This window comes from Amblyomma maculatum, chromosome 1 (assembly GCF_055883805.1).
Source record: "Amblyomma maculatum isolate TAMU_Amacu chromosome 1, ASM5588380v1, whole genome shotgun sequence".
Taxonomy (NCBI): Eukaryota; Metazoa; Arthropoda; class Arachnida; order Ixodida; family Ixodidae; genus Amblyomma; species Amblyomma maculatum.
In genome coordinates, this window is record NC_139344.1 from 425,440,335 (window position 1) to 425,455,783 (window position 15,449).

Here is a 15,449-nt window from a genome sequence, read left to right on the forward strand (position 1 = left end):
CTGAGCAAAAAGGGCTGGGGCAGAGCTAGGCGGCGATCTCCACGGGCTTTCGGCAGATGGACCCAGCGTACGGTTGGCTTCGACGGTGCAAGGCGAGGATGAGGATGAACCGCATCTCCTACCAAATGTTACGTGGTGGCATAACAAGCGATGGAACATGGCGACACAAAAGAAACCGAACGACCTGAAAACATTTCCTGCAAACACTTTCGGGCGTAACCGGTAGGACTTCCACCATCGTTCAGAGCGAGCCCTACTTCGTGGTCTAGAAGCCACTCCGCTCTAAACTTGTGACAAAGACTGTAGTACGTGGTCTACGGGCACCGCAACTAACTCGCTAGGGATTTGACGGTACTTATGGGCTGGATTCCCATCTCCCGTTACCATCGCAAAGTTTAAGCCGCAGTTGGCAGCGCCATCAAGTTCGCCCTGTCATACGGTCTCAGGCCTTTACATAACTTGACGATCGGGATCCATGTTCCCTGCCTACTACCACTTGCTTGACATAGGCCCGTGATGTTTCACTCAAAACGCCCATGCTGGATTTTCTTTCGCTTTAAAAATGATAAATCCTGAACGCGCAGAGAACCTATAATTGTTGAGCAACTAGGAGATGTTATAGCATACTTTTATGCGCATAATTGGGAACAGCCTAAGCCTCCGACGGGTGGCAGTCATTTTCTTCGAACTTTTTTCCGCCGTTTACAACTAATAATTAATGCTGCTTCGTGCAATAATAAATAGTACTGAGATTTCTGGAATATTTCAATATATTTTCATGAACATTTTCATTTAAGTCGATCAAGCTTCCAAACTAGCAAAAATTAGCCTATCAAGTTTTCCTTGCGTTCTCAGCAAAACGTCACTCTGACAGAAAACCCAATGGCATCCGTTCTTGATAATTATTAACAAAAATTACAAGACTGCGGAGAGAAAATTGCCAGTAATTTTGGTGGTTATTGTCAAAATATACAATCTGGAAAATTCTTCTTTAAAAGACTATTCCGCATTATACTGCCGAACGTTCTTGGTACGGAGAAAACAAGCAGAACACTAAATTTAGTCAAAAGCTGACTTTACGCTAAGAAACCATAACTGTGATATTCAGCAGTGTCATTTTTTTAGATATAAGTTTTGGTCCTCGCCAATGAAGTTCAGTCATCCGGCGCCGATCAAATTCAGCACGTGCAAAAAGGCGGCAGCATGGAGCATCTGTTTTTCCTCTTTCACTCCCGTCCAATTCCTCTTCCATATTGCATTTCATATTTTCAGTTAAGTGTACGTTGAAAAATAAGATAATACGATTTTCTTTTTTTTTTGTTCTATCAAAAACTATTTTCACTTTAAAGCGGTGACGCACGGCTTCCCCAGAAATCAGTAGGAAATTATAGTGATTTCAAAATTACTTTTTTTTTTTGCGGCATAGAACAAGCGAACTAAATGTGAAGTAGGCGCATATGTCTTTCGAAGATTTTATTCTTGCTTAGAGATAATATTCAATACACAACAAGAAAAAGGCGCCCGACAATCAAGCGTAGAAAAGGGCCACGGCTGCGTCATTGTTGTCTAAGGCATTAGAAAGCGAGGCTTCCTTGTTTTACGCCTGTGGAACACTTAGAAAATCATTTGAGGCTGAAGAATATTTTCCGCTCAATACTGCTCAGAAAAACATCTTGGTAGGTTTCCAGATAACTACTGCTTGAGGAAAGCCGTACTATTCGACGCAATGTTGGGCTGTATATGTAGCATGCCACGAATACCTACACCGCGCCTATATATCAGGAGAGGGATCGTATTCCCTCCGTAATATTTGGATAAAATGTGACCCTTCAGAGCAGGTGTGACCACTAACGATTTTGGCTTCTAGTACAAAATTGCTCCACACCATAGACGCGCAGCAGGAATAAATTCTCGCGTGCCAATAAATGTCAGTGACTCGATATCTGAGATCATATAGGTGGCTAATATGTTTGCTGAAAAGAGTCAACTATAAAGAATTTTACTACTTCATGCCAGAAGTGTATTTTAAAAATGAACTTTTCTTATGAAAGAAAAAATTAATTCGCATAAAGGAAATTCACAATCAGCCGAAGACCTTAACTGCTGTGAAATATATGCCCGAAAACATCTTCATTTCGAACAGAAATGAGGTGTGCTAATCATAAATACTAATGCTGTTGCAAATCTATGAACAATACCACTCCTTGTTAGCACTGTGAGCAGCAAAAAGAGCTCCGAAGGATATAATTTCCAGCCGCCCTCCAGTAGTCTCATATGCATGATCATCTATAAGGCAAGCACTGATGTCTATAAGTTTGCCGTTTGCGGCTTAGGCACATATTTCAACAAGGAACTAGCGTTGGCTTCCTCGCAGAAGTCTTCAGTTATTGAATGACTTGCGAGCTTTCAAAATGAAGTGGACACTCCTTTCCCTCTTTGTTCTTGCTTTGGTTGTTGTCTCAGAGTAAGTATGAACCTTTTTCATTTCTTAATCATGCTCAATGAAGCAAACAATACACGTAGCTGAAATGGAGAGGAACCCAGCTATGATATGCAATTGTGTACTCATTCTGCTTTGATTGCGCAATTATTAATTCGTTTTATTCTCACAAAGGCTCACAACGTGTTAGCTAGCATTTTCCTGATAACGAAGTAATCTCAACGGCCAAACCACTCAATCACAAAGTCTGCAGACATCAGAACAAGGAAATATTGCTTTTTTTTTAAATTACTACACCCTTAAAATGTATCGTTTAGTTTAATTTGGTTCGCTTTATGTGACTTAACGTCCTAAAGCGACTGAGGCTATGAGGGACGCCTTAGTGGAGGGCACCGGATTTTTTTGGGTCCTTGAGGTTCTTTAACGTGCACTGACATCGCACAGCAGATGACATAGCACACTCTTGCTTCTTGACTCCATCGAAAAGCGGTCACTACGGCCGGAATCGACCCGGATCGCCCGATTGGCAGTCGAGTGCCTTAAACAGTCATCCGCCGTAGCGGGCAGGTATTATGGCTCCTCAGAACACGCAGAGACCGAACACCTCGGAAGTAGTATAGGTTTGAAAAATACAACATGTTGCTGAAATGTGAAACGTCGAATGCGTGCGCATGAATACATTCAAGAGGCCCTTTATCTTGCCGTTTCACGATGACATTTAAGAAGAGCTGATCACATGTCCTCCTTCTGGACGCACGTGCGCCGATCAGTATTGTCCCTGGCCACCAGACAATCAGATAAGACTTCACATAACGTTTCAGATAAGACAAAATGTGGAACCAAGTAGACCGGAAAGCAGCTTGCTTAGAATACGGACACTTCTGTTGTGAAACGCACTGACAGAAACTCCCTAAATTTAGACATGGTGTACAAGCAGAAATCTTTCTGCTGGTTATAACTGAAAAGCTTATTCTTTTTTTTTTATTGTTTCGGTTTGATGCTATAGTGCGTTCTGCTTAGTGAAGATGCGGAGCACGATCTATTTTTATAGAAGGCGTCCTTGTGCAACAACAGATACCCAGGCTATGACAAAATAGCTGTAAAGAATGGAAGTTGTAAGTTCTTCGCTATATATATATATATATATATATATATGACGCTTCGCCCTGCACGAATCTGTCCCTGAAGTGAGAAGGCCGAAGTTTACAAAATTAGGGATAAGCTGATGATCTACATTCTCCCACTACGAAATTTGATTTTTCCTTTTCCTGTGTAGGTATAGGAAAAGTGACCGCGTCCATCCTTCCATACTAGGAAGGTGGACGAGTGTTTGCCCGTATTTTTGTCTACTTGCATATCCTCTCCTTGCGTTGTACGCAAGATGCTGCATAATGTCAACATGTGTAAAACACCAGTAGGATTTAAATAGCACATTTGTATGCCTGAATGCTCATTGTATTCTTGTAAAATTTTTGTAAGTGCCCTTTATTGCTGTGTCAAAAGATCATCATGAAGCCTTGTCCTGTACCAGAACCTTCAGTACCAATAAAATTCTCTTAAAACATGAGAACATATCTTATAGCTATCTTTCCAAAGATCCCTCTCAGCTTAGTAGACAGCTGATTTCTTTTTCGTGAAAAAAAACGTCAAAAAATATTGTCGATATTTTTTCTTTATTTATATGCTGTCTAGAAGCATAGAAAGCTAAGGACGATAGGATGAAGGTATCATAAATCTGTAGGCGTCCAGGCGAAGACAAGATAGATGTTTGGGCATATTGGTGAGACATTATCGGTGCAGTGCATATGACGCCTCTAAGTAAAAGGCGTTTGCATCAGCTCAAGTGTAGCTCCGCTCTGAAATGACGCTTATCTCGCCCACCATGACCGGCTTCTTCTCAAGCAAGCAGAAGGCTTAGGTGCTACGAGTGTTGAGATTTGTTGATGATTTTTTTAGTTTTCATGACATATACAGATTCTGATTTAGTTTGATTTGTGGGGTTTAAAGTCCCAAAGGGACTCAGGCTATGGAAACGCCATAACGGAGGACGCCGGAAATTTTGACCATATGGGGTTCTGTAAGGCCGCGGTGGCCTACTCTCTAACGTTTCGGCGCGCGCGCCGCAGAAAACGGCGATGGAAGGTTAGACTAGACTAGCTTCTAGACTGCGACGCGACCGATTGCGCAAACTCGGCCACCACGCTGCGCCTCCTCGCCCTCGTCGACACGGACTGGCTTACGCGTGCATCCCCCCGAGGCCGCGCGCGCTGACGATGGCTTTCTTCTAGCTTCCAGTTCTTTCTAGAAAGCCCAGGGCGGGAGGCATTGCTTCGAAAGCGCTACGCCATTTCCGCTCCTCCTCTGCTTCTGGAGGATTCGGCGGCGGTTATTTAAGAGCGCGGCGTGCCCCCATCTGCGGTTCTGGTTCTGATGCTGGTCGTCTACGAAGATAGCGCAGCAGGCAAGCCCCGACTGATAAGTCGTAAAACAGAGCTATACGCTCATGTTGCAGTTGGTCTTTCGCTCAGTCTCCTTTGTAAAGTGTGTCGCCTCTCTGCCTCGCGTAAATAAGTTATTCTGTATCTTGTGTTTCAGTTATTGGGCGCGAGCGCCACCACTGGAGTGAACAGCGCTAGTGATTACCTAGGGAAGTAAGTGGGATCCCGTGACTCCTCTTACTGCTACTGAAGCAGACGCTGGATTGAATTTGTGCGTTCTAAAAACTAATAGTCGCGTTTATTTATGTAGTTTTGGTTGATAAAAAGGCCAGCCTGTGACTTTTCGATCTTTCATCGTTAATGAGGCTGCTGAAGCTTATTTAAGCTGTTGCTACGTTTCGTTACTTCTTTGTACCCGGAGGTAAGGAGAAAACCCGGCGCAAGCTCCCATTCCTACCTGAAACAATAGCTAACAGGATCTTCCTCAATCAAGATGTGTATGGGCAAAGAAGCGAGTGATAATTCTCATGAGGCGCGCAGCGGATATTTCAGCGAGCAAGATTTTGTCCATAGAGTTGGCGCTAAACAATTCGGTGAGCGGCAGATGAAGCGTTGTGGGCGTTTTAATTTGCGCTTGTCACTTGTGAAGCTGACGGTATATTATTGCTGGAAGGATGGGAAAGATGGTGCCTTCTTAATGGAGCAGAACGCTTCCAAAGAAAGGAACGATCATGCGAAAGCCAGAAGGTTTCAAATTATTCTAAATCAACGTGTTGACATCGACATTTAACTGAAGTAATCTAGACGCTTCTGTCGCCTCCGGTAGCGGTATGAATGGTGAGTTGTCTCAGGCGACGTCTCCAGTGCTGTAGTAGTTTCAAATGACAGAGTCCGTGAACAAACGAAAGATAGAGCATTGCATGCATGTTGTGATGTGCTGATCGAGTCGAGGTGTGAGTAAAAAAAAAAAAAAAAAAAAAGAAAAAGCATTACTGTGCGCATCCGCTATAACCAAGAGTGCCAGTGACGGTATTCAGTGTTCACTGCTCCAGAATTCGCTGCTTGGAATGCACCGTCATCACACTTGTTAAACAATTAATCCATGCCATCCCAACAGTCAAATTTGTCTGGTTCAAGGGAGCAGGTGAAGGGTGCCGCTTCCGCCGGCGCTATGCGAAAGCGCTCAGCCTCAGTCAGGCTCCTGACAGCCCTCTGATCTTGCAGAGGAATCCTATTACCTTTCAGTGACCGTTTAAATCTGAATCGTTGTGTGGCAGCTTCAGTTTTTTTTTTTTTTTTTCATAACAGCAGCAATGCTGCAGCCGGTGCACGTCGTCGTATTTAAAGCTCGCCAACTTCGATCACTCTGATTCTGTGAAGGGCTTTTTGTGAAGTGCTTTCTTATTGAGGCCGGTGCACATCCATCGGCGATATACGAGAATGAGAATGACGGATGTGTTGAAACAGAGAAGGTGCACATGTTGATTAAGAAGATAAAGAATACTGCTGCACCAGGGGTAGATGAAATTATGCCTATCCCGGTCATATACATTGGATCCGAAATCAGTGATGTGTTGGCTAATATTACTAACCTAGTGATTTCAACTGTAACATTCCCCGCTAAACTAAAACTTGTACGCCACGCATAACGCCGGTGTACAAACGCGGAGGCGCCGTAGATATTTCAAACTATAGACCAATTTCAGTCTTGACAGTATTTTCAAAGATCTTTGAGGACGCCATTTATGTCTGGCTGAAGAAATCTTTTATGAAGAACAACATAACAGCAACATAATCGCACTAAACAATACAAGGCCACTGAGAAGAAATTAAAAAAGTACCTGATTATTTGAAAATACATATTTAATTTTATTTTTAGTGTAACAGCAAATTGCTTATTCATTCAGCCAATAAAGGCCCAGTCGGGCAGAGCATGTGCAAAAAGCTTATCGTGCATGGTTGTTAGTGTAGGGAATGTAATGCGATTGCAGTTACAATCTCCAACAATGCATAGGTGCCAAAATCGTCCGTTCAAGTATATTCAAAATACTAGCAATTTTTTTTTCGGCGAAGTGAAAAAAAAAAGGACGTATTTAAAAACTACAGAGAACTCTCCTAACTAGGTAGCGTGCCATAAATTTCTGATTTCAGGTCAAAATTCACAGTTCTCACTTTTATTCCGAAACGCTGAGCAAACCTGAACACCTATACCACAGTGTAACGCGTTGTATAAGCTAGGAGCAATACAATTCCTAAGGGCAGAGTATATAAAATATAAATGGCGTCTTATTCGAGCGTAGTAACCACACAACGTTTTACAGCTCACAACAAAAAAATCGCCTGGGTATTTAGAGACAAGAAAAAAAGAAAAACAATGTCTAATTATTTGGCCCAGAATGAGCCCACAACAATCACAGGGGAACACGTCATCAGTTTCAAGAACGCTAATACATAAGGAAGCGTGTTTTTCTAGAATGAGGTCATTTCAACACTTAACCGCCACGACAATTGTCGTTGCGGTTTCCTGACTCCGCGGTTAAGCGAATCGGCAAGCATCAAACTGTCTTGTACTACTTGCGTGGAAATAAAGATCTCCCTCCAACATGCCTTTTTGCTTAAGTGATCTGCTGAGCTCATCAACTAAAACTGAAAAGTGCCTAGGCGAATTTCGGCCTTGTATCTGCATAAAATGCAGGGGAAAGATCACTTCACTTGGAAGGTATGCCAAAATGCTACAGTACAGAGTGCGAGTTATAAGTCATGGGATGGTAAAGAGAAAACTTGCACAATCTGACCACTGCATTTCCAACTTTGTAGCTGATTGCCAACATCTCGAGTCTTCGTCTTGACCGTTTCGCATTACATTAACCCTGCATGGAAATATTTAAACGTGTCTTCAGTTTTCGATCGACCTTCTTTATTGACTCAAATTCCCTATGTGCATGTAGGTTTTAACCAAGCCGTACAAGAACCGAACATTCAGAAGTAAGAGATAAAAGTAGCTGGAACTATAATCTACGTTTTAGTATCTCCGGGCAGTTGGATATCTATCAAGATATTTGACTCTGCGAACCTAGCTACGTCGGTTGTCCCATCCCCGGCCTTATTGAAAAGCCTCACAGGAAGAAATAAGCGGTCTACCACAATCTGTTAAAAGATAAATAAGCGTTTTCATTCTCTTCTGTGGATGTTTAGTCGTCAATTCGTGGCGACACTAATGCATTGCCAAAACTTCCGAAATGTGACCGATTGATAGTTCCTTCAACATTAAAAATTCTAGGGTAATCGAAACGATTTACAAGGAACCATCCTTTCATATTGAGAACGTCAATACTGACGTCACCGATCATGTATTACAGTGGGATAGAAATATATTTTCATTCAGTGGCGCATGATAGCCACAGATGTCATGCATAATAAAACTCCATATAACAAGCAAACGTTTAATTCAACTCTATTGCAAGTTAGCCTATCAATTTCCTCAGTTAATTACGAACGGCTGTCTGAAGGAAATTTCGCACCTGTGCTTCAGTAAGCCTTTAATGTACAAATAAAAAGCAGAAGAAATGTCGTCAGCCGTATTTATTAATGAGCCCTTAAAGGCCAAATCCTAAAATGAAGACGACAGCAGCGACGTGACATTTCTGCATTATATTGTGGTACGGCCGAGGGTACAACTGGCTCGGAGTGCTGTTGCGCTTATCCTCGGATATACGCGGAATGTAAAACGCAATAAAAAAAAGTTCACAGTAGGGCACTGCAGTCTCCTTACGCACTGAAATGCTAAAGCATTGCTAGATTCAGCTGTATAGTTCCTGTATGAGCTCGTTCTGTATGTCGTTGCTTTTGTGACGTCTGCAGCTTTTTTAATTTCTCACTTATTTTATGTTCTTAGAGTGTCTATTGCTCTCTATTTTATCTTATTTGTTATTTTCTTTTACATTGTAATAATTTTTGTTATTTTTAATTTTTTTCTATTTTATTTTCATTTCTTTGGCTTCCTATGTTCATTTTTCTGTGTTAACATTTTTTATTTATGTTATTCTTTTATGATTTATTTCTCATATTTAAACTCGCCAATAATATTATAGCTCGTTTCCAGCAAATAATATATCGGCCATTGTGGCCCTGTGACAAGGGCCACTTACAAGAGTCATTTTTTGAAGACAACTGCCGTCTCTGATATGGCGCCTTGTGAGCCGTATAAGCCATATAGGGCCCTTACAACATGCGCAAAGTAGTATACACGAGGCGCGCTAGGTAACGAGGGGCTCAAGCCAGCAGTCAATATATTTCCCACATCATAAAGGCGTGCTGTGTAACCTTCAGATACTGAAACACAGTCCACATTAGTCCACATGTGACAGCCGCATTTAAAAACGAAAGCGGATATTCAAAAAGCACGGTGTGGACACGAGCGCTGCACATTCGCTTAGAACGATGTATTCACTATAACGTTTTCGGTGCAGGAACCAAATGCTAGAGAGGGGAATGGGGAGGAAGAATTTGTTGTGGGCAGCAGAACTTGAATGTTGCTTCTTGAAACTTTTACAAATTGAAAGCTAGATATGCGGTCTCTCATTTTCAGATCACAGCCTTTATCCTCGACGACACGACAACCGTTTTGTCCTCGTTGGGTAAGCATATTCACCGCTATGTTTTTGTTGAACTTTTCTGCAAAATGTACTTTAAATGCGGATGCCACACTTGAGGAGCTGCAGATTGTGGTATTGCGGTCTGGACTTGAGATTTATCTATTGGTGACAGAAATTTGAATAATAAAGTACCCCCATTCAATACATTTCTAACGCGAAGGTAAGCAAACATTCTCTGCAGCTTTTCTTTATTATACTTCCTTATGTGCAATTTGTGTCATTCTAAAAGGCGATCTGAACTACATTGAAAGTGTAGTCATTACCCTGTCGCCTAAAGCTGGAGGTAACTCTTTCTTAGCTTCATGGTAATTATAAGTTGTTGCTCGATTTGACAACGTCATCCTGTCAGTTATGTTCAGTGTTCTACACGTTACAGAAAATAATAACCGATTATAGGTACAATTACTTCATCTGAAATATACGTTTTTACGGTGTTCAATTGCACCACCACCAGAGTTACTAAATTATTATAGAACATTAATTAACAACCATTGTGTTACTTTTCTACTGACTTTATATGTCACTACACAATCCGGTCCGAACTGCAATAAGCTAGTGCAGCTTGCTTGATATTTTCACACGTTCCAAATTTTCAACGGTAGTTGTTTTCATAAGTTGATTCGCTTATTTCGCAACGTTTTTTCGTCGAGACATCAGCCGATACACCGAACACTCAGTTTAAGAGCTGGAGAGGTCTTATACCGCGCCCACACGTTGCGCACCCACTCGTATTTGCGCAATGTTTCGAAGCCAATTTCCACGTCCTCTATGAAGCGCCCATAGTTCATGACGCTGGGAAAAGGGGCTGCAGATAAGGTTACTGTAGAGCTTAAAAAACAGTCATCAGCTATTGGAAACATCAAACGTCGCTTCTTTCTGTGATACCACCGCAAGCGAGCTTAACTCTTCGGCCGAAAGCTAGTTGAGCTCCTGACGCCATCCGCCAGAGATGTGCACGCTAAGAAAACCTAATTAATAATAAGTAATCTATTGTGTACAACTCTGGCTATGCAAAAATGGCTCTTCTGCAAGCAGAACAAGCTAAAACGTACCCGGCAGAATACTCTTAGAATGCGCATTATATACGTTACCTTTATAACCGATGTTTTGTAGGCACTTAAAAAATACCAGAAATGGCGCAATGTATCAGCTGGTCTGGTCATGAAAGTCGTGTTGGCTTGGGTGTCCATTCGCAGCTCCTTTTTGTTGAACAGGAGCCGTCTTTCTTTGCTTGTCCTGGACAACGTTATTTGGAACTAATACAGAAAAAGGTTTTGTCCGGAATAATATTAAATCGACAAAATGCAGGCGGCACTATAAGCATCGGTCACGTGCTTGTCTCGCTGGCTCGTTATCATTATCATCATCATCAGCCTGCCTATACCCACTGCAGGGCGAAGGCCTCTCCCATATTTCTCCACTTAACCCGGTTCTGTGCTAGCTCCATCCACTTGACCCCTGCGAACTTCTTAACCTCATCCGCCCACCTAACCTTCTGCCGCCCCCTGCTACGCTTTCCTTCCCTTGGAATCCAGTTTGTTACCCTAAGCAACCATCGGTTAAACTTTCTTCGCACTACGTGTTCTGCCCATGCCCATTTCTTCTTCTTTATTTCCACTAAAATGTCAGTTACCGGATTGTAACTGTAAAAGTGTGTTCGATGTTCCGATCTGGAAACTGTTGAAGAATGTGTGTGGCTTGAGCTCACTTTAAATCGACATGAAAAACTTTTACTTGCAGCTTTCTACATTCCTCCTAATCCTCCTCCTCAAGCATATGATGATGTTCTGCTCTCAATCGAACATGTTATAACCAGTCATATCAAACACAAACTTCTTATTTTAGGCGATTTTAATACTCCAGGTATCAACTGGAACTCATTTATTCCTTCTCACAACAACCATTACATATTAAGTAAGAGTAACACTCTACTCGATTTTATAGCCTTTAACTCTTTGCAGCAACACAATTTCATTGAAAATTGCTGTGGTAATATTCTTGACATCTGTCTATCGAATTTTGAAAGTGTTCGAGTCTCGAGTTCAGACATACCGCTGACTCGCTGTGAAAAATTTCACCCTCCACTTCTAGTTACTACTGCTGTCTCTGCCTCACCTTCTACTAATTCAGATTGGGTGAGGAATTCGCCCCGTTTCGCGTATGCACGTGGTGATTATGTCGGACTTTTCAATTTCTTCTCTTCCGTCGACCAGTCCCTTTTAAAGGACATTATTTATTCAGACGAACAAGTCAGTCGCTTCTCTGAAATAGTTCTTGATGGTATGCGTCGGTACATACCTTTGCATACTACTACGCGTAGGAAGTACCCTTCCTGGTTTTCAAAGGAACTAATAACGGCGTTAAAACTTCAGGAACGGGCCCATAGTAAAGCGAAACGCCCTGGGTTTCACAATTGGGCAGATGAGTTTCGCCACTTGCGATCTCTTTGCAAACGCTTATACAAGCGGGACTACGACTCCTATCTTGAGTCTTTAGAGAGGAGTGCCTCAAATCGTCCTAATCAGTTCTGGTGTTACGTTCGCAAGCGTTCCATTAAATCAGATTTGAGTATCAGCTTAGTTGACTCTCAGGGTTCGGAAATTCGGGATATTGCCGACAGTTTTGCCCAACATTTTTCCTCCGTTTACAAACATCCACATTGTGATTCCGTTTGCCTCCCATCTGGTGCACTATCTAATTCCATTCTCTTTGACGAGGAGTTGATAACTGAGAGTCTTAAGCGTCTGAGACCATCTTTGTCTCCTGGACCTGATGGCATTCCAGCTGCCATAATAAAAGCCTTCAGTTATATCTTCGTACCAGTACTGACTGTCATATTTAATAACTGTTTAAGAAATGCTGCCTTTCCTCGCGTGTGGAAAATGGCACGCGTGTTTCCTGTCTTCAAGTCTGGAAACAAATCTGATGTTTCCAATTATCGTCTGATTTCTCTTCTATGTGCAACCTCTAAGCTTTTCGAATTAGCTTTGCACAGAGTACTTTCCTTCCATCTCAAACATATCATAGTACCGAATCAACATGGCTTCATGTCGGGTCGCTCTACTTCTACCAACCTAGTCACATTTATGACGTATGCCTCTGCAGCAGTCCTTCAGAGGGGCCAGGATGACACTGCGTACTGTGATATGAGCAAAGCTTTCGACGTTGTTACTCACTCACTACTTCTTGAAAAACTTCTACTCTCTGGCGTTGAAGTCTCACTCGTAGCCCTCCTACGCAACTATCTCATTGATCGCTTCTGCTTTGTCAGTGTCAATGGACAGGCTTCTTTCCTTTACCCTGCAACCAGTGGAGTTCCTCAGGGTTCTGTACTAGGCCCGCTTCTCTTCTTCGTTTTTATTAACGATGTTTCCTCAGCGATCAAGAACTCCTCGTTTCTTCTTTATGCCGATGATATAAAAATATTCAAGGTAATACATTTTCAAGATTGCTTGTTGTTGCAATCGGACATATCTGCTTTTTCTGATTGGTGTTGGAAGAATCGACTTACCCTCAATTCTTCCAAAACTAGGGTTGTCTCCTTTACTCGTAAAACACATAGCTTTCTCTACCATTATTCTGTGAATTCTGTGCTGTTGGACAGGGTTGATGAAATTAATGACCTTGGTGTACTTTTTGACCGCACCCTCAGCTTCTCCTCTCATACTAAGCGCATTGCTCAGCGGGCTATGCGCACACTCGGATTCGTTTGCAGACTCTCGAGAGAGTTCCGTACTCCACTTCCGTTCTTAAAACTGTATATGTCCATATGCTTGCCGCTCTTGGAGTACGCGTCGGTTGTTTGGAATGGCACTTGTAAATTGAACTTGGACAAGGTTGACAGAGTACAAAAAAATTTTTTACGGATATTTAATTATCGCTTTCCTTGCGCAGCTTCCTCCTCTCGCTCCACCAGGAGCGTCCAACTGAATCTTCCTTCTCTTCACTGCCGTCGTATCAGAGTTGATATCATTTTTCTGTACAAACTCCTTCATGGCCACATTCTGTACCCTCAGCTCTTAGAGTACATCCTAGTGCGCGTTCCGCGAAAGAGCATGAGGGAATTCAGACCATTTCAAGTTTCTCCGAGTCTTCATTCCCATTCCCCTCTGGACAGAATGCAGTGGTTATTTAACTCTTTTTGTCCTCACCTTGACATCTTCCAAAACTCGCTCTGTTCATTTATATTGGATGTTCGTAGCGTTGTATTCTAAATAGTACTTTATAACATATAACTCCCACTTTCTAGCCTAAAATATTGTATTTACTTCACTTTTTGCTTTTTCTCCTATTCAATGCTGTCTGTATCTTGAACTGCATTTTATCCGTTTCTTACTTGTATTTTAACTTTAAACTTTATATTCGATTCTTACTGTCCCGTGTTCAATTTTATTTGTTTATTATATAATTCTGTATTTCTAGCCTGTGTTTTAAGTACCATGCACTTGTTACGCCTGGAATGATTGTTTATTCTATGTATATTTCTATATTACTATAATCAATGTCAGTTATTTTTTGTTGTTCTTTCTCTCTATCTACCGTTCTTTTTTTTTAACAATTCTCTCACTGTGTATATAAGTAATGCTACTCATTGATTGGTTTCTTCCCGTGATACTTTTCGTCTCAGTTTCATTTCATGTCTTATTTCTTCTTTTGTGTTCTCTCTCTGTGTAAACATGTTTGTTTATTTTATTTTTGTTTCTTTTTTTTATTTGTGCTGAAGCACGAAGACCACATGGTTGTTCCTGCGCACATTAAATAAAGATTCATTCATTCATTCATTCATTCATTAATTCATTCATTCATTGATCATCAAGTATGTGTCTACAGGTAAATTGTTTAGTGAGCCATAAGTATTGAGCTTGCCTGGAGCTTCAACGCATGTGCAATGTTTCGGAGCCCTGCTTGGAGGTGTTCTGAGGTTTTTAGGGGAGGAGGGAGGTAGAGAGCAGTTTTATTCTTTCCTGTCGACGTGCTGCGATACCTTAAAGCATCCGTGTCCACAATCGGGAAGATTGCTCAGGGGTCCAGGGTAGTGCTACGGACGAGAATGACGAAGAATCAGGCAGTAATTGATTAACTATTTAGGGGAAATCCTCAAGGTGGAGAACTCGGGCAATAGTGTGGGCAAAAGCACTAGCGCTAGGCCCGCTCCCACGCCTCAAGGGTAGACGCGTAAGTGAAGGACCCTAGGATGTACAGTGCGAAAAATAGTTCTTCGCTCTAAAAATCTCAAAATATGTCAGCTCATATGTCGTGTAAATGGATGCGTGCAAATTCATTCAATGCTGTATAAAGTTTGTTTAGTTTCTTCATTTGCATGGAAATTATTTTTTCTCTTCTCTTTTAGTGTCCTCTTGGAGCGCACGCTGGTCATCGCTGTGGACATATGTGCACGTGCGTGCGACGTCCACCCCAGGGCTCAGTGCGGCTTCCATGCGTGTGGTCCCCAGCGCAAGCGGTGCCGCGACCCCACAAGAATCCACATCCAGCAAAAATTATGTACATTCATCCACGTCAATGAAGTCCGAAAATCAAAAACGCACCTTTTATAAGTTTATCCACCGAAAATAAATACCGACGCAGTTTTTTTTTCATTCGTTCTTTTGTTTCGTTCATTCACGGTTTTTTTCTCTACTTACTCTATGGTTCCAGCTATATTTATGCCATAGGGGATACGTATGCACCCCTTGCCTCTCGTCGTTGACCATTCTCATTCGAATGTAGAATACATTTAGTGGTATGACATCGTCTCTACGTCGAACTCCGGTGCACACCGCCGTCACAACTTTCGAAAGAACCTTCTGTCCTACCAACTCGCTGTTGTCGTTCGTCTCTACCAACTACCGAGTTATCTGTCTTCTTTTTCTTCTTCAATTTCTTCTTCTTTCTTCGTTCAAAGGACAGACACGTCGA

General features: G+C 42.0%; 1 long non-coding RNA gene across 1 annotated transcript; it reads left to right on the top strand.

Annotated features, from left to right (window-relative positions):
* Window positions 1-2,252: 2,252 nt before the first annotated feature.
* On the top strand, window positions 2,253-15,119 carry LOC146209286 (uncharacterized). The gene is made up of 3 exons (XR_014703424.1): window positions 2,253-2,464; window positions 9,467-9,515; window positions 14,884-15,119. It is a non-coding gene; the product is annotated as an uncharacterized LOC146209286 (long non-coding RNA).
* The last annotated feature ends 330 nt before the right edge of the window (window positions 15,120-15,449 follow it).